The 22,263-nt window shown below is 34.9% G+C and overlaps 1 protein-coding gene across 4 annotated transcripts in view; it reads left to right on the forward strand.

Annotated features, from left to right (window-relative positions):
• LOC108103559 (hornerin) overlaps positions 1-22,263 on the forward strand; it is a 109,918-nt gene that overhangs the window by 20,544 nt on the left and 67,111 nt on the right. Inside the window, exon 3 of one of the 4 annotated variants that reach the window (XR_001772232.2) lies at positions 12,554-15,323. The exons of 2 other annotated variants lie outside the window; for them this stretch is intronic. The gene's annotated coding sequence lies outside the window, so the exon portion shown is untranslated. Of the gene's footprint in view, positions 1-1,712; positions 2,425-12,553; positions 15,324-22,263 lie in introns of those variants that run through there. One more of the 4 variants, XR_001772231.2, reaches the window with a different exon arrangement.

The following is a 22,263-nucleotide window of genomic DNA, read 5'->3' on the forward strand; positions in this document are numbered from 1 at the left end:
ATACAATTTTTTTTATGTTATTTTGTTACTAAAAAATATTTGCAAAAATATTTTCTTAATCTATAAAATTTCTATTCATTTCAAAATTTAAAAAAATATTTTTTTTAAATATTTTTTTAAAATATTTTTTATAACTTTTTATTCTTTGTTTAAAAATGTTTTTATATTAAAAATGTTTTATATTAAAAAATATTTACAAAAAAATTTCCTTAATTCACATTGTTCCCCAATTAATTTTTCAAATTTTAAACAGTGTAACTCATACACACACACACACACCCTCCCACACGCTGCTGAAAGGCAAAACGTTTTTGTAATTAATTTATGCAAATAATCAGAGACGCCGCTTAGGGTTGCCACCCCGTTTGAATGTGGTGTACGGGAAGGCGGGTTGCTTTGGGGCAATTGCAATTGCTGCCCTGCCACGCCCCCCAGCTACCTTAAAACCCATGCCGCTGCCGCCCATGCGTGGCCAGCGTTGGCATATTAAAATGAATGACCCTCGCCCCGGAAAACAATATATGTAGAAAAAATATAAGTCTTGGTTGTTTTTTTATACTTTGCCCTATTCCCCATGTTGTATATATATATATATATTTATATATATATTTTATGTTTTCTTTTTTTTTTTTTTTATTTAGCCACTCCCTCACGTAAGGATTAAGTAGACAAGTTGGCAAAACATAGCGCCATGCAATCCAACAATCCCCGGCATTACCCGCCGCTGCACACCCCTCCTGCTCTCTTGTATGTCATCATAATTCCTGCTACTACACTACACATGAAGGGGAAAATCCAGAGGGGTAGGACGAGAGGGGGGGTTGGGCGCTGGGTGTTATGGAAAACCCAAAAGGTTGGGAAGGTAGAGAGCAGAGGGGGGGGCTTTGTAAACTAGTTTTTCTGCAATACTTTATATTTCCCGGTTCTACGCTGCATTTGCATGTGTGTGTGTGGGTGTGTGTGTAGGTGTGTGTTAGTGGGTGTGTGCCTGCGCCTGCTCCTTTTGCCATTTTGGAATTTATTATAAAATATTTTGTATGTAATTCCCTTCTTGACTTGACTTTCGGCTGGCTTTCAGCGTTGGAAACTCTCTTTCTGTAGGACAAAAAAAAGGAAAAGGAAAAGCGGGGAAGCTCGCTAAGGTAGATTTAAAAAAGAAATATAAAGCAGGACCTTTGGAAAAAAAAAAACAGAAACAGGAATAGGAAACATGCTTATTGGGGGAGTGAAAAGATACTTTGGGGAAGCTAATAATTTTGGGTGTTAAGGAAGGGCATTTAAGGTTAACAATAAGGGGTAATAAAAATATAAATGGTTTAAAGGAAAATGCATAAGAAATGAAAACATAATTAAGAACAAAAAAGGGTCTAGTTTGTTGGCAAAACATAGTTTAAGAAAGCTTACTTTGGTTGTTAATGAACCAAATTTAAGTTAAATTTTAAGGTTATTGAGGGTGGCCCATTCGTTTGCGATTTTGAACTATCGATAATTTTAACTTTGACATTTCGAATGTCAATAAGTCAAATATTTAGTAGAAGGTATGCGGTTTACGAAATGGTTAAGTTTACTCTCAAAGAAAATTGCTAAATATTCATATTTTTATAGCGATTTTAAAACGCAAATCTTCCGTGGGCCCACCCTATTTATTAGCAATTATATATTCAGCTGCAATTTTTTATTAATTTAAACATTTTCTCTTCTTTTCTTTGCAGGTATGTTTGGACTTTTCATGAAAGAAATCAAAAATCATCACAAAAAAAGTGCAAAAAGGGTAAAAACTAAACTAAAGTTTGCTAAAAGCGCAACAAATTCGAACTATCAAAGTTAATATCAGTTAAAATGTCTAAAAAATTGTTAAAAAGTAATACAATTTTGTTTAGAATTTTCTAAAAAATTTAAGGCAATTTAAGTTATGATGGTAATTTTATCTTAAAAACTTTCCAAACTTTCCAAACTTTCTTAAATTACCTTAAATTTTCTTTAAAATAACCTTCAAATTTCTTTCTCTGCCCCAAAAAAAAAAAGACCGAAATCTCCATCTATTCTGTGCTCCTACTTATGGACTTCCTATAGAGTAAAAACAAAGACTACCAAAAAGTTAATCTTTGATTGGTGAACAAAACCCAAAACTATTTCCAATCTCAGAGAGTTCTAAGCTTAGAAATCCAAGTTAACTCCGTTTTAATCCTTATCAGTTTAAAGTTAAAACCAGTAAAAGTAGGTAGGATCATAAATAGGACATTCATATCTTTAGCTATATATATAGCTACATATATAGTTAGATATATAGTTCCCCACCAAGAGGAGACATCTTTGCTTTACAACTTAAAGCCTAGAAGAATGTCCCTGCCACCGTGTCAAGCCTTTCGCTGATTTCACCCTCTTACACCCTTCGCGACATTTTGGTATGGCAGTTTTTTTTTTTGGCCTGGCTAAGACACAATGACTGTATTTCATTTCAGAGTTTTGTTGCGGAGGGGGGGAGGGTGGGTAAAGAGGCGAGGCGACTCCCTTTTCTTTTTCGAGGGACCCTCGCAGAAATTGTCAAACAAAAGCTAAAGGCAGGCATTGACTGAGAGGGGGCGATGGATGTGGTGAGGCGAGCCTAATGACTTGAGCCACAGTCACACTGCGAGAGAGTCACCACAGAGTTCCCGCTATCCCAGGGACTTCCCCCTTTTTTCCTATTTTACTTGATTTCTTTTTTGTTTTTCTCTGCCGGGAGTGCCTTTTGTGACTGGTGGGTACTCTCAATCAAAGCCGAGCCGGGACTTTGGACTCGAGCTCCCCTTTTTGGCAGGGAGCGAAAAAAGTGTAAAAAAAAATATACAAAATATTAAGGGGAGTTTCAGAAACTACCAAAATGGGGGAGAACTACTAGTAGTAGTAGCAGTAGTACCGCTGCTGTTGCTGCTGTTGCTGTTGCCGCTACTGTGACGGCGACAAAAAGATGAGGGAGGAAGCAGCAGCAGCAGCAGCAGCAGCAGTTGTTGGGAAATAGGGAAACCAAACTGTGCGGTTGTTGGCCCGATTTCTTTTTTCGGGAAAGGGCTTTATGCCAGTTTACCCGATTGCTGCTGCTGCGTGGCGGTTCGACGTTACTTTTGGCCCGCTGTGGGGGGGTGAAAAACTGCAAAAGTTGAGGCTGCAAGATGCGTCTATGAAATTGGGCATAAGCGGTTCATAACCGATACGTAACCGATTCATAACCGATTCTTAACCGGTTCAAAATATTTAGGATTTTGGTTAATTGAAGGGGTTTTAATGGTTTAAAGTAAATTTTAGCTTAAAATGTATTTGAAAAATGTTTCGAAAATAGTTTTAAGTTGAAAAAAACTTGAAAAAAAAGTTATAGAATGTTTGGTATACTATCTTAACTTCCCTTTAAGAGGCTCTTTAACTTCGGGGATATTTAAAAAAAAAGCAGCTTCCTTTGGACAATAATTTTTGCACCCTTCCGTCATTTTGATGGGGCAACAATTTTGCTGTTGTTTTTTTTTCTTTTCGCCCCCTCGAAAAAGGGGTTATTGCCCGACACTGGGCAACCCTACCCACCAGTAAATAAAAATACAAAAAAAAAAAGAGAAGTAAATGGGGGAGCCCAGTGGGAAACCCTCTGTGCCAACTGCACTGACTCACTTCGACTACTTGAGAGTGTGTTGCACCCGCAAAAAAAGGGTTTTTCATTTTTTTTTTTTTCGAAATATTTTATATATATATACTATATACTAGGAGAAAATGGGTATTAGGAGAGGATTATTAAAGTGAGAAAGGGGGAGAGCATAAAAGTGGCAAATGTGGGCAATGTTTATTTTGCGTGTCGGGGCACTTAGCGCAATTTCCGTTTCTAGGCGAGGCTTCAGAGACAAAGTATGAAAAACTCTCTTCTCTAACTTGCCTGTTTCATTCTGAATCTTCAGCACTCTTAGTCTCAGGCAATCAGCCAATGTCTTTTTGGCTTTAACATTTTCCGGTTTTCCTGGCCTTAGCTTTAGCTTAAGACCTTATTCTTAAGGCTTCATTAACTGATTTTTGCACTTAAAGAAAAGTTTGGAAAGAACTGAGGGGAAATTATGGATATTTTTGGGGCTGAAAAGGTTTCTTTGTTAGGAAAATTTAATGTAGAAAAATTATTTTTTAAAGCAGAAATTAACTTATACCGGGCGGCCCACGGAAGATTTGCGTTTTAAAATCTCTATAAATCTCTATAAAAATATCAAAATTTTGCAATTTTTTTTAAAACCTTCTAAATATCTGACTCAATGAAATTCGAAATATCAAAACCAAAACTATCGATAGTTCAAAAAGCAAACGCTACATGGGCCGCCCTGTAGTTTGGTTTAAATATCTTAAGGCTTGAAATATGTTAAAAACTCCATAAAAAAAAAATCTACAAATCTTAATTTAAAACTAATTTTCATTTGATTTTATGATCTTAAGCAGAAAAGAGGCCTTTAAATCTGAAATACTTTCTAAAATCTCTTCTTAAACTTCCTTAATTTTCAATATTTTCTTTTAAAAGTTTTTTAATTTCCCTGCCAAAGAACCTCCCCCCTTATTTCTCTCTCTGTACACACTCATAAAACATATTTATCTGTGCGTTTATCTTCTGCCTGCCTCACATTAGTTTCTGGGTTTCTCTCTGGAACTCAGGACTCGCCATGAGACAGACTACCTGAGCTACTTTTAGGCAAATATCGAATGACAGTAACCCACGGAGCACCCCTCCTCCTCTCACGACCTTTGCTTACCGCTTAAGTGGCTCAATGCTCATTGAAATTTGAGGCTGCAACAGCCTCTCCTCCGCCCATCTTCCCGCAGGGCTACAAACGAACATCAAATGTCAAGCAGCCGCCAAAAAAAGGAGAATAAAGAGAATAGAAAGAAAGAAGGAAAGAAAGAAAGGAAAGCGGAAAGCGAACAAATCGCAGGCAGAACCTTTAACGGTCTCGCTGACAAAAGTCTCATTGTCTCACCACGGGCCATATGGAGGAAGCTGTAATCAAATATCAATGAAACGGAGGAGCTACTATCTTTATACACTGAGAGAAAGTTATATTTAATGAACAGAAATTTGTTAAAATTTAAATTTCATGTCTTGAAAGACCCAAATTCTGTTTCTTTAACATTGAAAATGAAAATTTAAAGTTAAATCTTATTAAAAAATATATTTTTCTTTATACACTTTTCTCCCTCTGTGTAACCTTAACCCCTTCTATATCTCTTTTTTTGGGTTATCCCTCGAAAAGTTCGCTTTAACTTTGCGGTCTAATTAAGCTTGGGGCGACACACACAGAACTAGTGTCGAAAAGCCAAGGCAAAAAGCAGAAAGAAGTTGCCCCGGTAAAAAGGGTTGCTGCAAGGCAAGCATAAGCGAAGAAGGAGTTGCTAGGCCAGAGGTTAAAAAAGAAGCAGGAGAGGCGGCGGCCTGGTGGCAAGCACAAAAAAGGAGCACTGGAAACGGATGTTGCAAATGATTCAATCAATTTGGATTAGATGCCAATTCTTAGACTTTTTCTCTTTCTTTCTGCGCGACAAACTGCGGATGTGAAAGCGAGGAAATGAGGCAAAAGGAGGGTTTCCTGAAGGTTCTTAAAGCTGAAGGTTCTTAAAACTGAAGGTTCTTTAAAGATAAAGGTTTTTAAATGGAATTAGGTTTGTGGAGAGTTTTTAACATTAAAAAAGAGAAAAACCAAAAAGGATTTAAAAAAAGAGAAGCCCCTCTGTTAAATATTAATATTTTTTGCCAGAAAGTCACAAACAGATTGACCAAAAAATACTTCTCGCGTATCGTTTTAATATTTAAAATTAAAATATTTGCCAGTTTTTTCACAAATGGAAAGCGCCTAAATGTGTAAATATGTGAAATACAGAAAAGGCCTTAGGATATGTTTACCTCTTTACCATTTTTTTAATAGCCATTTCGTTTGGCTTTTACATTTTTTTTGTTGTTAATTAATATCTGCACTGATTTAAGCTGGCTGCTTAAATAGTGCCATTTTTTGATGGGTCCTCCCTCCCATGTTTTTCCCAGCATCATCATCATCATCATCTCACCGTAAAAAACCTTCCCATTCCATCGCTTTATTCCATGGCCATTCACTCTTCCGCATTCCATTAGAGCGTCAAAAGTCCATTCCCCCCGCATCGCGAAGGGAACTCACTTAGAGACTTTTCCATCCGTTTGTCTCGCAGCAGCTCATCCCTTTGTCTTTGGATCTTCAGAACTGGGAAACCCAGAGAGCTCCAGAACTCAGAACTCTTCCACCAACCTGCTGGGTTTTTGTGTTGACTACGTCGCCGCCAGAGGTTCATTTTTACAACCGAAAAAAATACAAAAAAAAAGGAAAGAAAGAGAAAACCCCGGCAGTGGGGGGTGGGGGGTCTGTTGCAAAATTCTCCCGCAAGTTCTTGGTTTGAATATATATAATATATATATATATCTGAATATATCTGTATATATCTGTATATATCCCCTAACAAACGTTTTAAATTTTACAAAACTTTTCCCAAACAAAACGAAGAAAGAAGTTGCATGCTAGAAGAGAGAACTAGAGAGAGAGGGAGAGACGGCAGCGGCGGAAAAAAGAATTTCCCTGAAAATTGCAGTCGTAAAGTTTAATTGTGGCCAACACCGTCGTCGGTCGGCCCAGCCAGCCCCCACTTGAGTTGCCACCCGAAAAAGGGGCATCACCCTAGAACCTTGCCAAGGCACGGGCAGTGGTCATTGAGAAATGTGAAATTTTTTTTAGATTTTTTAAGTTTAACAAAATATATTTGAATCATTTTTTAAGTTAAAAAGGGAAAACTTGCAAAGTTTTATCGTTTTTATCGATAAGTAAATACAATAACTTATCGATATATTGATAACTTACAAAAATAATATTGAAAAAAGTTTAGAAAAAGAAATCTATAATTTCTATATTACAAACTAATTAAAAAATCGATATATTTATCGAAGAAAACCAATCGATTACAATAACCTACAACTCAACTTTACATTTACGCAACGCACTGTACATCGAAATACCTTTAAAAAGCAAAGAAAACTGCATGAAATTTGCACAAGAAGTGTTAAAATTGTTCGCCAGCTGCACGCAAATTTACACAGCGCGAAAAAAGAAAGGGAGAGTGAAGGCAGGGCAGGGTTTAGGGCTCTGCTGGCAAAATGGGGGGCGTGGTTGGTTAGTCAAATAAACAAGCTAAAAAAGGAGGAGAAAGGTGGAAGTAGAAGGCAGTAGAAGGCGGCTACAAACTTCTTCAACAATCCAATGAAAAATTGTCCAAATAAATATTTTTGCAATAAACTCAAAGCAAGAAAAAACAACAAAAAAAAAAAATAAAGAAAAATTTTTGGGGGAAAACTGCAAGCGTCGAACAAGTCAACTGATGAAAGCTGAAAAAAAAAAGGAAGAAGAGTAGTGGTAGGAGTAGGGGAAAAGCGGAAGTTCACACTCGAGTCAAGCATGAAATTGTAGAAGAGAAAGTGCAAGGTGAGGAGGTGAGGGGAAGGAGTGCAAGGACCAACGAACTTAACCAAGCTGGACAGTGTCGTCAATGGCCTATAGAGCAGAGAGAAGAAGAAGAAGAAACAGGAGGAGGAGGAGCAGCAGCAGCGGTAGTGCCACAGAATTTCCCAGTGACATCAAAATTTACATTTTGCACTCAAAAAGAGTGCGAAGTGAAAGGCTAAAAAAGAAAAAAGAAGAAAACAAAAATTAAAGGGAATGAAAAAAAAAAATACAAAATTGTATAAAAGGGAAATGCAACTTCCACTGGGAGGAAAATTGGAAAATGGATGGGGAATTTTTAGAAGCAGAGGTGGAGGTCAAAGGGGATTAAAATGGGAATTTTAATTTGAAAGTTTGAAATGGAAAAATGTTTGAGTTTGGAAAAAATCTTAAAAAAAATATGTTAAATATTCAGTTTATTTAATTTTTAATTTATAAACATTTGTTTTTAAGTTTTTTTTTTTAAAGTTTTTTTTTTTTGATTTTTTTCTATAATTATTTTCAGTAAAAGTATAAAAAATCATTGTTTTTCCTATAAAAAAATCTTTCTTAATAATAAAAATTAATAAAACTTTAGGCTAAAATCTTAACTTGATAAAACCCCCTTACAAAAATCCAAAACAACTCCCCTGTTAACGCCAGTAGGTGTTGACTGTGCAACAACAAAGTTGGCAATAAAAATGCAACCAACCTAAGCGAGACAGAGATATATAGAGAGGGAGAGAGAGAGAGGAACCAAGGAAGGGACTAAATCATAAATGGATGATAGTCCAGTCTATGCCAGGAAAAAAAGAGGGGATAGGGAGTCATAGGGGTCATAGGGTAGAGGAGAAGGGACTGAATGAGAAGCTACAGGAGCTAGCCTTAGGGGAAAAGGAAAAGCCAGTAGTGGCTAAGGGACAAGCGGGAAGAAGGAGCTGCAGCTGAAGGAGCATAGGAAATGAGTTTCCAGGACTTTTCCCAGCTTTCTGTCTAATGGCAACTAGCTTGGTCGGCCGGTCACTGCTACTCGAAGGCAGCTCACAGATTTCATTTTGAACTTTTAAGGTCTAAAATGTATATATTATATAAAGATATATATATTTATGATTTGTGGATATATATTTAGCTAAAAATATTTAAATTTTAAGTAATTTTTAGAAAGTCTCTGAAAAGAATTTAGACTAGGAACACTTTTTTGACTCAATAATAAAGAATTTTTAGTCTCATTTCTTATGACTTTTTAGCTCTTTTTTCTCTTTAATATTTATTTAATATTTATATTATAAAAAAAATTCTATAAAATCCTTTAAATATATTTGAAAGCTTTTCTTAATATTTTCTTGAATTTTTCTTTTTAAAAATCTCCAATTTTTCGTAGAATTTTCTTATTAAAAAATATAACCATTTCCTTTGGCATTTCCCTTCCACACACACACACATCCCTTTCTTCTTCTTGCCTTGAAAATATTTTTTAATTTGTCCTCTTTCGCTCTATATATCTTCCAATTTTTGGTCCGTTTCTCTGTTTCATTTTAATTTCCACTTGCCACTTGCCCCCAATTGAGTCACTTGCCGCCTGCCATTCACCAAAAGACACAAAAAAAATATGTAAAAAAAAAACAAGAAAACGTATAAAAAAAAAAACAGATGGAGAAAACATAAAAAACTGTCATGTGTTTGCCTCTGAAGTTGAAAATGTCACTGTCGGTGTTTTTGTAGCTGTGTGTGTGTGTGAGTTTTCTGGTATCTTGTAGTGTTTGATTTGCGCTTGATTTATGCGCTTTTTAAATGGCAAAGATTAGACATTTGTTTAGCAATTAATTTTGGATGACACTTTTGCCCACGAAAATGGGGATGGGAATGATTGTTGTTGTTGTTTTTTTTATATTTGTTTTGTAGTAGAAGAGTGAGGGGGGAGAGGAGTGGTGGCTGTTTGGGATCATTAAGATAGAGAACGCCTACACACGGTCACCCAACGTCTTGTGGCAAACACACTCTCAGTTTGGCTGCCTGTCTTTCTGCCACCGTCTTTACATCGCTTTTCCTCTTCACATTTGGCCTGCCATTCACTCATCCGCCGCCCGCCTTTCCACTACCAATTTTTCTTCTTTTTTTTTTTTCTAGTGGCAGCAAGCGAAACGAGGCAGGCAGGTGCTAATTAATTATAAACGCTAATCAGAGGGTAGCAGAGGGTTGTATTGGGTTGGAGGAAAATGTGATTTTAACATAAAATAAAGAAAATACTAAAACTTGTTGGTATTTAATATGGAAATACCAAATTATTTATAATATTTTGGGTTATTAAATATTTTATTGATCACCTTAAATCAAGTTTACTCATTTTAAGATCATTAAAATACCAAAAATTATAGGTATTTAGAAGTATACTCATTCGAAGATCATTAAAATACCAAAACTGATTAGTATTTAAGATAAATATACCAAATTAATTATAAAATTTTTATTTGAGTATCTTTTTATTTATTGATTTAGTAAGTTAAAAACTTTCTTCTTCATAAAATCATTAAAAATACTAAAAATTTTAGGTAAAACTTAAAACGCCTTAAATTATAATTATTTTGGTATTAAGTTGGGATTTGGTTTTTTTTTTTAGTATTTTCTTTGTAAATACTTCTCAACTCCCTCCTTAGGGTATCCACCAAGTTTACATCCATTTCGAATGCCTTGTCATCTGGTCTTGTGAAATGTTTGGAAGGTGAAAGGTGTCTGGGTGAAGTCTAAAGTGGAAAGTGGGGACCAGAAAGGTGGTGGGGTGGGGGGTGTGTTGCAAGCTGCCAGCAGGCTCTAAGCATGTGGATAAATATGGAGGTGTCTTTGGGGGAGCATCAAGTGCCGCACCTCATTAATTTGCCTTAAAAATTAGTTGATTTTTTTTTTTTAATTTTTCGAATGACAAACTTTGGAAAATATTTAACAACTTTATTTTCTACTTAACTTGAATATTTAATTGCTTAAAAACTAAGTTTTCTTTTTGTTTTTTAGGAACAGAAAATGTTTTCATTTTGCCTTCATTAGCTAAAAAGCTGCCAAATGTCCAATGAAAGTTTTTCATTTCCTTTTGTTTTTTTCACCACTCATTTCCCAGCTCACTCTCTTTTCTGTTTTAATACAATAAAAAAAAAAATACAAAAAAAAAAATGAAAGAAAAACCAAACAAAAAACGAATTAAAAATAAAAACAGACAAAAAGACAAACAGAACTTTTGCTATTGTTGAAAGTCATACAAAACTTCAATTAAATAAATTATTTTTATGAAATTAATTATGTATGGAGCAAGGGGAAAAGCACAAGCAAAGAGATAATTAAAATTTAAATATATATGTATTAAAAAAAAAGGAAAAAACAAACAAACAAACAAACAAAAACCAAAAACAATTGCAAGCAAAATGCATAAAAGGAAACTCCAGGGCTTTTCTTTCTCCCTGGAAAATGACATTAACTTTTGGTCTTCTCTTTTTTTGTTGCTTTTCCTTTTGTTTTTTAGTGGCCAACTGAGAAAATTTGCTACTGTTAGGAGTTGAGAAAAGCTTAAAAAAGGAAAATTATAATAGATGGAAAAATGTAACAAAATATGAAAAGTATTTAGATTAAAGGATTAAAGATTGGAATATTTTTCTCTATTGAAAAAGAAAAGCACCCATTAGATTTCCTCTTAAGTTCTTCTACCCATTTAGCTTGGCATTTTCACAATTTTTCCTATTCGAAACGTTTTCCTAGTGCCTTGCTAGATTTATTTTTAAAAAAATTTTTAAGCATTTGGCAATTTGGTTTTTGGATTTTTGTAGAGTGAAGTTGAAGGCATTTATGCATACACTTCTTTATATAAATATACATGCCCCCTCCCGCTACTCTTGCACCTTAGTGTGGCATGTAGTTTATTTATTTCATAGTTTTTGTGCTGCATCATCTTCATTTCCGGCCAGAGTTAGGGCCATGGCCTGATGGCGAAGGCAAACAACTTCCTAAACAGGCCAGAGCAAAGCAGCAGCAGCTGATGATGATGATGGGCGGGGCAGGTTTAGTTAGAGTTGGAATTAGAGTGTTGGAGTTAGAGTTAGCGTTAGCGTTAGAGTTAGAGACCCCGCAAAACATTTTGTTTTTATGCCCCACTTGCGTGTGGTAGCTGCATTAAGCCAAAACAAAAAAAAAAGAAGAGGGAATGGGTTGGGGCAGGGAGAGACCCCACATGAAGTGAGCCAAAAACTGGGCGGGTGACAAAGTGGCTGTGATTATGGCCACGACACAAGGGCGTAAATTTTATGTATAAAAATAAGGAATATAAAAAGTGAAAGAAAAATATATAAGTAATGATATTGATATATAAAGATTATGATTTATAAAGATTATGATTTATAAAGAAAATTATATTATAATGATAGAGATAAAATCTTAAAAGAAACTTTATATAAACTTTCCTTAGAAGACTTTTTGGTTATTCTAAAAATGGTTAACTTTTTGTATTACTTTAGCATTTCTTTAAAATATTTCCTATATAACAGGGTGGCTCATTTTTTAAACTATCGATAATTTTGACTAATTAACTAAACTAATGTTAAAACTTTTGCTAGTTTTATATTCAGAAATATATCCTTAAAGATTTTTAGTTTCTAAAAAGAAAAAGATAAGCTTATTTAGGGAAAGTATAAACATATTGTTTCAATAAGCCTTTCCAGGAAGGGGCCAAAATATGAAACAGCAAAGGCTAAAAAAAAGTAGTTAAGCCCAAAACAGATTGGGAATTTTAAGGGATTTTTAAGAATTTCAATGAATATATACAGGGTGGCCCATATAACGTTTGCTTTTTGAACTATCGATAGTTTTGACTTTGACATTTCGAATGTCAATGTGTCAAATATTTAGTAGAAGGTTTGCGGTTTACAAAATGATTAAGTTTACTCTCAAAGAAAATTGCTAAATATTCATATTTTTATAGCGATTTTCAAAAACGCAAATCTTCCGTGGGCCACCCTATATATTAGCAATTATATAATTGGTGAAATTTTTATTAATTTAAACATTTTCTCTTCTTTTCTTTGCAGGTATGTTTGGACTTTTCATGAAAGAAATCAAAAATCATTACAAAAAAAACAGTGCAAAAAGGGTAAAAACTAAACTAAAGTTTGCTAAAAGCGCAACAAATTCGAACTATCAAAGTTAATATCAGTTAAAATGTCTACAAAATTGTTGAAAAATAATACAATTTTGTTTAGAATTTTCTATAAATTTAAGGAAATTTAAGTTATGATGTTAATTTTATCTTAAAAACTTTCCAAACTTCCTTAAATTACCTTAAATTTCCTTAAAAAAACCTTTAAATTTCTTTCTCTGCACCAAAAAAAAGAGCGAAATCTCCATCTGTGAGGCTCCTACTTATGGACTTCCTACCGCATCCCAAAGGCACCTAAATTTACCACCACGCCTCCTCTGTAACCTCCCTAACCTGCCTCTAACCTCGTAATCTTTCCCTAACCTTCTCCTAGTACCAATCATCATCATCATCGCCGACGTTTAATTGAAATGGCCCAACGCACGCCATGACCATAAAAACCATTTCAAGGTGCCGCATTAGTCGTCAGCCACAACGCCCCATCAACCAAAAAAAGAAAATATGTTGATGAGTGGTGAGGTGAGGTGAGGGGGTCTTAACTTGGCCATTTCCCAACCAACTACCAAAAAAAGAAGCAGCAGAAGCAGTAGGCCCAACAAAAAGATGACAATTATAAACAATTTTGATTTGCCAGGGCGATTTATCATAGCAGAGGAAGTGGCTGTACGTGGGTTTGTATATGAGTGTGTTGGTGTGTGTGCTTATAGGTCTGTGTGTGTGTGTGTGTATAAGTGTGTGTGCCCACTAAATCATCATAAAAAACAGACATTGAAGGAAAAACTCAAGAACTTTTCTTACAATTTTTCATATTTTTTTTTCCTGCTTTTGACGAGCAAAAATTAAGAACAGAAAATGAAAAATTATATTTAAAATTAAGTGTTTAGGAATTTAAATCAAGATTAGGTTTTTAAATGATGAAAAAATTAAAAAAACAAAGAAGGGAAATTTGATTAAAAAATGCAGAGCTATTTTCCACACACTTTTCTTTACTATTTTCCCTTATAATTTTCCTTTTTGGTTTTCCTTATTTTGGTTAACGCCATCGAATGATGTTGCAATAAAATGTTTTTCACGATGACGATTATGAGGCAAATTCTCTTTCCTTATGCTTCTGGCATAAATTTTCAAACAAAGTTTTCTTCACTTTTCCTGTGGATGGGTGTGTGGGTGGGTGTGGGTGTGGGTGTATGTGAGGGAGAGGTGACGAGGTTGGGTTGGGGGAGGGTATCGTGTTTTACCCCGATAAGCATGCAAAAGTTGAGTTTCAGCATATTTTTCGGCAGTTGGGAAATTCAATTAAAAGGCAACAAACGAGCGTCTCAGCGGGCTAAAAAGAGAGAGAAGGAGGCAAGCGAGGAAAGCGTGGAAAGCGCGTCATGCATCAATCAATGGCATCATCAATCATAAGCCAACAAACAATATATATATATAGAGGGGGGGCAGGCAGGCAGTATGTATGATATTCATATTGCGGCAAGTCATTCATTGAGTTTCGAGTTCAAAGCAAATTGATTAGAACGACCGCGGAACGGACGGCTCGGCTGCAAGGGGTTAATAAGGCTGTGGTGGTTGAGGCTGCCAGCTAGCTTCGAACGAGGGTTAAGACGGCCAAGCCAAGTGTGGAAATTATTTTTTGAAATATTTTTTCTTATCTTTATGGGGGTTTACTTTGCCTGATATTGATTTCCCAGGGTTTGGGGGGTTTTAAGTTTATGTATGAGTCAAGCTTGTGTGTCATCAAGTGTTAATGTTAACCCTTCTTTTTAGTAACAGGAAGTTGTTATTAGATCATCAGGTTTTGTAAGATAAGAAGTTGGTTTTATTTTACAAACAAATTTTGTTAATTTTTGTACAACGAAATGTGAATTTTTCTCTTTTTGAAACTCTGACGGGTTAACTTTTTGATTTTTAACCTTAATTATAGTGATTTTTCCCCTCACATTTCCCTATTTATTGGTTTTGTTAATGATAATTCATTGGTTGTGTGATTGGCAAACAAAATTGTTAATTTCTGTTGCCCTGCCGGTGATGATTGGGGCTTTTTGACTGTTATTTGGTTATTGTTAACGAGAATTTTCGTGTTATATTATTACGTGCTGTAAATTTACAATTTATTGGCGTCGACAGAAAGCCAGGGCATGTGTATGTATGTGGCAAGTTAATGAGGCATGACGGGCCCAAACATATAGTTAGCATTAACTATAGGCAAATCGATTCGGTAAATGGGTAGAGGGAGGAGGAGGAAAGGTAAATGGAGGGGAGGTGGTAGAAGAGGCCTGAATTAATTGTTGCCTGATTTTGCCTGATCTCGTATTTCGCCGCCCCCACCTGGCGTGGAAATCATCATCTTAATTGCTTTTCTGACGATTAGCGGTTTACTCTAACGGAAGCAATTTTCCCTCGTCGCCATCTTTAGCATATTTATGATTATGTAACTGTGATGGTGGGCAGTCATTGTTTGTTAAGGTTTTTCTTTATTTTTTTTCTTTATTTTTTTCTTTATTTTTCTCTTTATTTTTCTCTTTATTTTAGTTAGTTTAGTTAGAGGAAGATGGGTTCAAAAATGTGTAGTAAGTTGTAGGAAAGAAACTGGGGTTTTCCTTATAACATTTTCCTTAAAAGATGAACTTTCTTTAGAAATATTTTCCTTATAAACTGGATTTGCTTTATAAATATTTTTCTTATTAGCTGGATTTTTTCTTTATAGATATATAGATTATAGATATATATAGATATGACTTTATGTTTTCTTTTTTTTAGAATAATTTCTCATAAGTTTTCTGCTTTTTATTTTATTATAAACTCAATTAAGGTCAGTTTTTTGTATGACCATCTATATATGAAGTTCCCGGATATCATTAGGGTCACCCATGGGTGGTTCCGCTAACAGTTCCTATTTTTTTTTAAGATTTATAAAGGCATTAAAAAACTATTAAGTAGCGATAGAAAACTATTATGTAATGATATCAGAAAGTTAGTTTTAAACTTAGTTTTAGAAGAAATGTAGCCCCTGTAGAGTTATTTTCGAACTTCCTTAGCCTTAACCCTCCTTTAACCTTAAATATTAATTTATTAAGTATAAAATCCCCTTAAATTCCAACTATCAAGTATATTTTTCAATATTTACTTTGATAATATATAGTAAATAAAACCCGCCCCAAAGACTTTTCTTTTCTTGCCTCACTTGACAATTGGCATTCAGTTGAGATGTGGCATCTACTTAAGCAAATCCCCACTTTGGGCCCTGTTGTTGCCAGTTTGGTAACGTTTTTATTTTCAAACCCCTTAAACCGCACTTCCAACACACCCCCCTCCTTCCTTGCCATAACCCTGGGTGTGCATTAGTTTCTTTTTGGATTTTTTAGTCTTTTTTTTAAAGGATTTTTAAGGTTTTTTTTTTGATTTTTTTTTTAGAAGGATAAATCAACAGCAGACCAAAAGGAAGAAACGCATCTTTGTCGCTTCGCCTTCGCCTGCACAAACACATCCATAGATACTCCCATTTTCTTCAGTTGAGTGTGGGTATTATATATATATATACTATATATATCTTTTGGTCTTCTCACATCGCTTAGCTTTTGTTTGTTGTTGTTGTTTTAGTTGTTTTTGTTGCTGTTGACTGGCCAGAAACTCGCGGTTTTAATGTGTTTTTAATGTTATTTCCATGACATGCCGCCAACATTTAAGCTTGGCCTCAGCCAATGTGTGGGGTTAAAGGGGATATGGGGGCCCAGTGAGGGGTTTAAGAAGGCGATACCCTCATCCTGTTGTGTTAGAGCGAGATGTAAGCATAGTTTGTTGCACGTTTTTCGCATAGCTGCGACGACGACTTATGGAAGAGAGAGCAGGGGCAGGCCCCCATTCTTCTTTATTTCTTCCCATATCGTGTCGCTCTTACGTTTTGTTTTTTTTTTTGTTTTCTGTTTTTTTGTTGTATTTTTTATGTAGTTTTTTTTTTCTTTGTTTCTTTATCTTTTAAGTATAGTAGGGTGTTTCAGTTTTGGCTAGATGTTTGTGTTTAGAAAGAAACAAAGATGTGAGAGAAATTTTTGGTTTGGTCTTTGGAAGTAAAGAAGAATTAGAAATATTAATGAAGTTTCTATGTTAAAATGATATACTTCTGAGGATATTGTGTTCCTCCATTCTTCTAGCTATACTTTTCTAAGTTACTTTTTCAAAGATTTGCTTTCTTATAAGATATGTACTTAAGCTTGCTTTAAGATCTTATAGGAAAAAAGAAACCTAATGTTAAAGTAATAGTAACAGAACTGCAATATCTTACTGTCCATATATGTTAACCTAAAATATCCTTTTAATAAGATCAATGTTAACCTAAAACATTAAAGGGTTATTTTTAATGGGTTCTATTATATCATGGATGTAAGTAGTAACTTTTATTTCAATCTTTTTATTGCCAATGGAACCCTCATATCATCTTTGTCAATAGTAACTTACTACTATTCTTCTACCAAAGGAACCCCTATATCATCTATATCCATAGTTACTTTATTTTAAAGTCTTACTGATAATATAACTCTTATTTAATGGATTTTAAGGGTATTTTCATTTTAAAGTCTTATTGCCAATGGGAGCCTTATATAATATCATCTTTTTTAATATAAACTTCATTTTATAGTCTTACTGTCAAAAGAACCTTTAGATCACATATTTTATTAGTACTTAAAACTTCTTATCACTAAAAGAAACTATCTACATCTATCTCTATTCAGAGCAACTTTCTTATAAAGTCTTACTGCTTATAGAACTCTTATATCATCTATGTTAAAAGTATTTATGTTAATAGAACTCTCATATCGACTTATTAAAAGTGCATTTATTTTAAAGTCTTAATGTTAATAGAGACCTCATCATGGATTTTAAGAGTATTTTCATTTTAAGGACTTATTGTCAATGGAAACCCCTCTATAATCTACTTTAAAAGTAACTGTAGTAGTTACTACCAAAAGAACCCTTATATTATCCATTTTATTAGTAGCTTTGTTTTAAACTCTTACTGATACTAGAACTCTTATATCAATTCTCTACATTTTTAAGTCTTATTGTCAACAGAAACCTTAAATTATCTATTTCTAAAGAGAAAAGGTAGAACTAGTATATCATAAATTTAAAGAGTAACTTCATTTGTTAAGTTTTACTGCTAATAGCAGCCTTATGTCATGTATTTACAAAGTAACTTCATCTTAAAGTCTTTTAGTCTACAGAACCCCTATATCACTTCTTTCTATGATGGAAACTTAACTTGAAAGTCTAAACTGTTATTAAACTTATAAAATATACAAAAATTCCCAACTTTTCTAATAAGTTTATATCCCTAAAAGGGTATCAAACGATGGTTACTTCTAGTTCTTAACTTTTTCTTCAATTTTTTCTTTTATTTTTTTAATGTTTGTGGCCGCTTCCTGAGCTATGTATCTCTCGCCCACATTTGGCTGAGAGTGTGTGAGTGACGTCGCCCAGCCAAGCGAGGAGTAGTCACACCCCAAGAAAACCAGAACTCAGTTCCAGTCTGCTTTTCGCTACCCCCCCTACCTCTCTACCTACCCCCCATTTGGCAGAGACGACGCCTCCGCCCTTTTGGCTGATGCATTAATGTGGTACTAAGAAATATTTTGCATATTTACTTTGAAATCTGTGTGAAATAAGTTGAATTTATGATGTAGACGTGGCGTCTTATCCTTTTTCGTGGGGGGAAGCAGGGAGAACTTGTGGGGGGGTGGAAGAAACACTTCAATTTATTGACCAGAACCAGATTTCTTTAGCCAACATTTCCGGCTTAACCAAATTGACAAAATACTTTGAAGAGCCAAAAAGTTGAAATTGAAAAAAAAAATTCAAGGAAAGGAACTTTAAGAGGGGAAAAAGAGAATAAAGATAGCCCATGGAAAAGCTTAAATCCTTATTCATTATGGCTTATTATTAACCAAATAAATTATATTTAATAAGATTTATTTATGATTTATGGTTTAACCCCTATAATGTAGCAAATATTTTGACATCAAATCGAGAAAACCAAAAAATGTGTTCCCTCTCAAATTTCTGTACAAAAAGAGGAATCCAGAAACACCTTTTGGCTGATCTCATTTTGCCCATCAAAGTGGGCGTGTCGTGTCGTGTCGTGTCGGCTTTATGGGGTTTATGGTTACCGTTAAATGAGGGTGAGCAAAGAGAAGAAGCGACAGCTGGTTTATGTCCCGGCTAAGTATGATCGATTGATCGATAAGCGAAAAGCATTTTGTGCAAAAAAAAAAATATATGCCAAGGAGATTTCTTCTTCTCCCTCAGCTCTCGTTCTTCTTTTATTTATATATTGTTTTTTTGGGTTCCCTCTTTTTTTTTGTTGTTTTTGCTGTTGCAATTTGCCACGCCTCTTGACTACACACAGCACACAACTCCCTACTGTTCCCATGAAATACCATATTTTTTGTGTATCTCTTGGTCTTTTAGGGTTTTTCCATATCCTGCTGTTGCCTGTCCCTCCTCCTCCTCCTCCATCCCTTGCCTTATCCAATTTGTATTGTTGTTTTGGTCTTTGCCACCGATGCCGCACACATGTTCCACAAATGAGAGAGAGGGGAAAAAGGCATCTTGAGGTTCAATTACTTGTAATTTTAGCCTTAACAAAAACAACTTACACCAGTCGGAGATCCTTTTTAATGCCCCTTGTAGCTGGTAGAGGTTACGGAATTTTTTGGTAGGACAAAATGTAAGATGTAGAAGAGGAAATTGAAAGGTACTTAGTGAGATAAATTGAAGATGAAATGGTTTAGCTTAACTAGGCAGGTTATAATAAGCATTATGTTTATAATTTTTTATTAAAAATCATTAAAAAAAAGGTTAAATTATGACCATAATTAGGAGAAATGATGTCTAAAGCTTTCATTTAAAGATTATTTTAGTAATACGATCTATTTTGAAGTATATTTGATCAATATTGGTAGAAAAACTTTTTAAATTATACAGTTGACTAACCATAAAACGTATGTTAATAATAATATTTGATATTATTAATGATTTTATGACAGTTTATGTGTAACCGAAAGTTAATTTTTTCCAAAAGTTTATTATAATTTCCATTCTTAACAAGGATATGGAGTATATCCAACCATTAACTTGTTTCATTTCTCTATTCATTTAAAAAATCATTTCAATATGTTGTGTTTTTATTTCGAGAAAACTCGCCTGGCCGCCTCTTGCTTTTCCCTCTTTTCCCTCATTTACCTTGTTGTCTTTCGTTTTAAATTGTGATTTTCCTTGCAGCATCATTTACAGTTCTCATCCTTTTTCTTTCTCTTTCTCTCTCTCTCTCTCTTTGCTATTTGTTGGGATATCCTTTCTGTGGGATATCCTTGCCAGCTGTTGTTGTATTTCACGCTCAAGTTGTTGTAATTGAAGTGTAAATTTTTACATCTGTTTAATATGCATTAAAAGCAACAACAACAACAACAACAAGGGGCAGAGGCAGGGGCAGCTACAATAACAGGAATCGATAAAATGATTAAGGCAAAGGATATGGAGACAGCGGAAAAGTTTACAATAAAAGTTGGGGATCCAAAATGTTGTGAGATGGTGAAAATGGCAGATGGAAAGTAAGGGAAAGATATGATGAAGATGGGTGGTGGAGAAGGGTATAGAAAAGCGGGGAAAAGGAAGGGGAATGCATAGGGGGAAAAGGTTAAAGATGTCTATATTGGAGCATTATAGAAGAAAATTATAGAAGAATATTTAAGAGTTAAATTTTGACAAATTACTTAAAGATTTCTCAAAACTGTTTAATATATAAACTAAATATTTTAAAATTTTTTAAATATTTTTCCTTTTAAGATCTAAATTATAATCTTAAATCTAGAAAATCACATTTTGATCTTAATTTTGATCACCTTCTATAACTATATTTCTATTACTGTGACAAATTGGCTAAATCCTTGGATTGTTAGCTACCTTTCCTCGCCTCCTGCCCATCTCCTTTACCTCCTCCGCCCCCTACCCTTTCGTCTACTTTCCACCCGTAGGCCATCGCTTAATTTGGTCTCATTATCAAAGCCACCTTCGCTCCTTTTCTTATGTTTTTGTTTCTCCTTCTCCTGTCGTATTTTCTTTTCTTTTTTTTTTGTTGGCTCTACTGTGTTTTTCTTTTTCCCATTTTCTTTTTGTTCTTTGTTGATTTTTCCGCTGTTTTTCCAACCTTCAGCGCACATGTTATGTATGTGTGTGTGTGTGTGTGAGATTTTTCCCGCCGCCATCCCCATCCGATTTTTCCCGATTCCTTCGGGGTCTGTTATTTTGCATTCATCTGGCAAACAAGTCACGTAACATAAACGATGTATGATGGCTGGCAGTCGAGGGTTAAGCAGTTGGATGATGGGTTGGCTGGCTAGACGGTGGCATGGGTGGGAGGTGGTAGCAGCTACTAGCTGGTCAAGGAGAAGGTGCAAACAAAGGCCGAGACAAAGCCGAAGAAGAGGAGACCAAGAGGAGTACCAACAATCAAAAAGGAACAAGAAAAATATTGTGCATAAAACTTTTCTAATAATAACGATCACACGGCAACGAGAAGGGGGAGTAGTAGTAGTAGGAGGAGGAGGAGGTTGTTGGGTTGCAGATTTCCAAGACAATGCCTAGTACAGGGAGAGCGCGGGGTAGGTAGGGGAAGGTAGTAAAGGGGCGGCTGCCGTTCAAGGCTATTGTTTCACTCAGCCAACAAAACTTTGCGTGCAGAAATTAATTGCGTGACCAACAAAACAAAACAAAACAAAGTACACGAAAAAAATCAAAGCAACGAACAATAAGTGAAAGCAATTGAAAAAGAATTCTTTTATTTCACCTTCTTTAGGCGGACGGCAGAGGGGTGGGGTGGGATGGCCTAACAGAATGAAATATTCAAAATGTATTTAGTTATGGGTTAAAGAAACAGAGTGAAATGTAGGGTTATTACTTGGAATATCAACTAGTTTTTCATTCTTTAGAGACTTGCTTTTAATTGAGTTTGAAATATTAACATTTTACCTTAATTGAGGTTGGTCTTAGCTAGAGATAAGATGGAGTTATTAGCTAACATATTTACATATTTTAAGCAATCAACTAAATCAGGAGAGCTCAACGCAACGCCTCTGCTCTGAGTGCTAATTTGTTTTTGTAAATGCTCTTCTTTGCATATGAGCTGGTTTACCCATAAGCTTTCAGTGCTCCTGAAGCTATTACGCTAGCAATTTTTCGGTTTCTTCTTTCCGTCTTATTTCATCGCCAACTGTAATGTAATTTGTTTTTGTTTCATCTTCGATCATACTCGAACTCATTGCTGCTTTTACATTAGCAATTTTTCGGTTTCCTCTTTCAGCCTCTTTCCGTCGCCAAACTACAATGTAAATTGTTTTTGTTTCTTCCTTCGATCGTCCTCGAACTTTTAGCTACTACACTAGCAATTTTACAGCTTCCTCTTTCCGTCTCATTCCATCGCTAACTGTAATGTAATTTTTGTTTTGTTTCTTTCTCGTTGATCCTCGAACACTTACACTGGCATTCATTCCTTATACTTTCTGTTTGCACTTTAAAGTTTATTTCGCAGTTGACTATTTGGCGAGTCTGTAAAACCAGTGATGATTTGCTTAGCAAGAAGAAGTGTTT

Source organism: Drosophila eugracilis, unplaced genomic scaffold, assembly GCF_018153835.1.
Source record: "Drosophila eugracilis isolate 14026-0451.02 unplaced genomic scaffold, ASM1815383v1 contig_1317, whole genome shotgun sequence".
In the NCBI taxonomy this organism is placed as follows: domain Eukaryota; kingdom Metazoa; phylum Arthropoda; class Insecta; order Diptera; family Drosophilidae; genus Drosophila; species Drosophila eugracilis.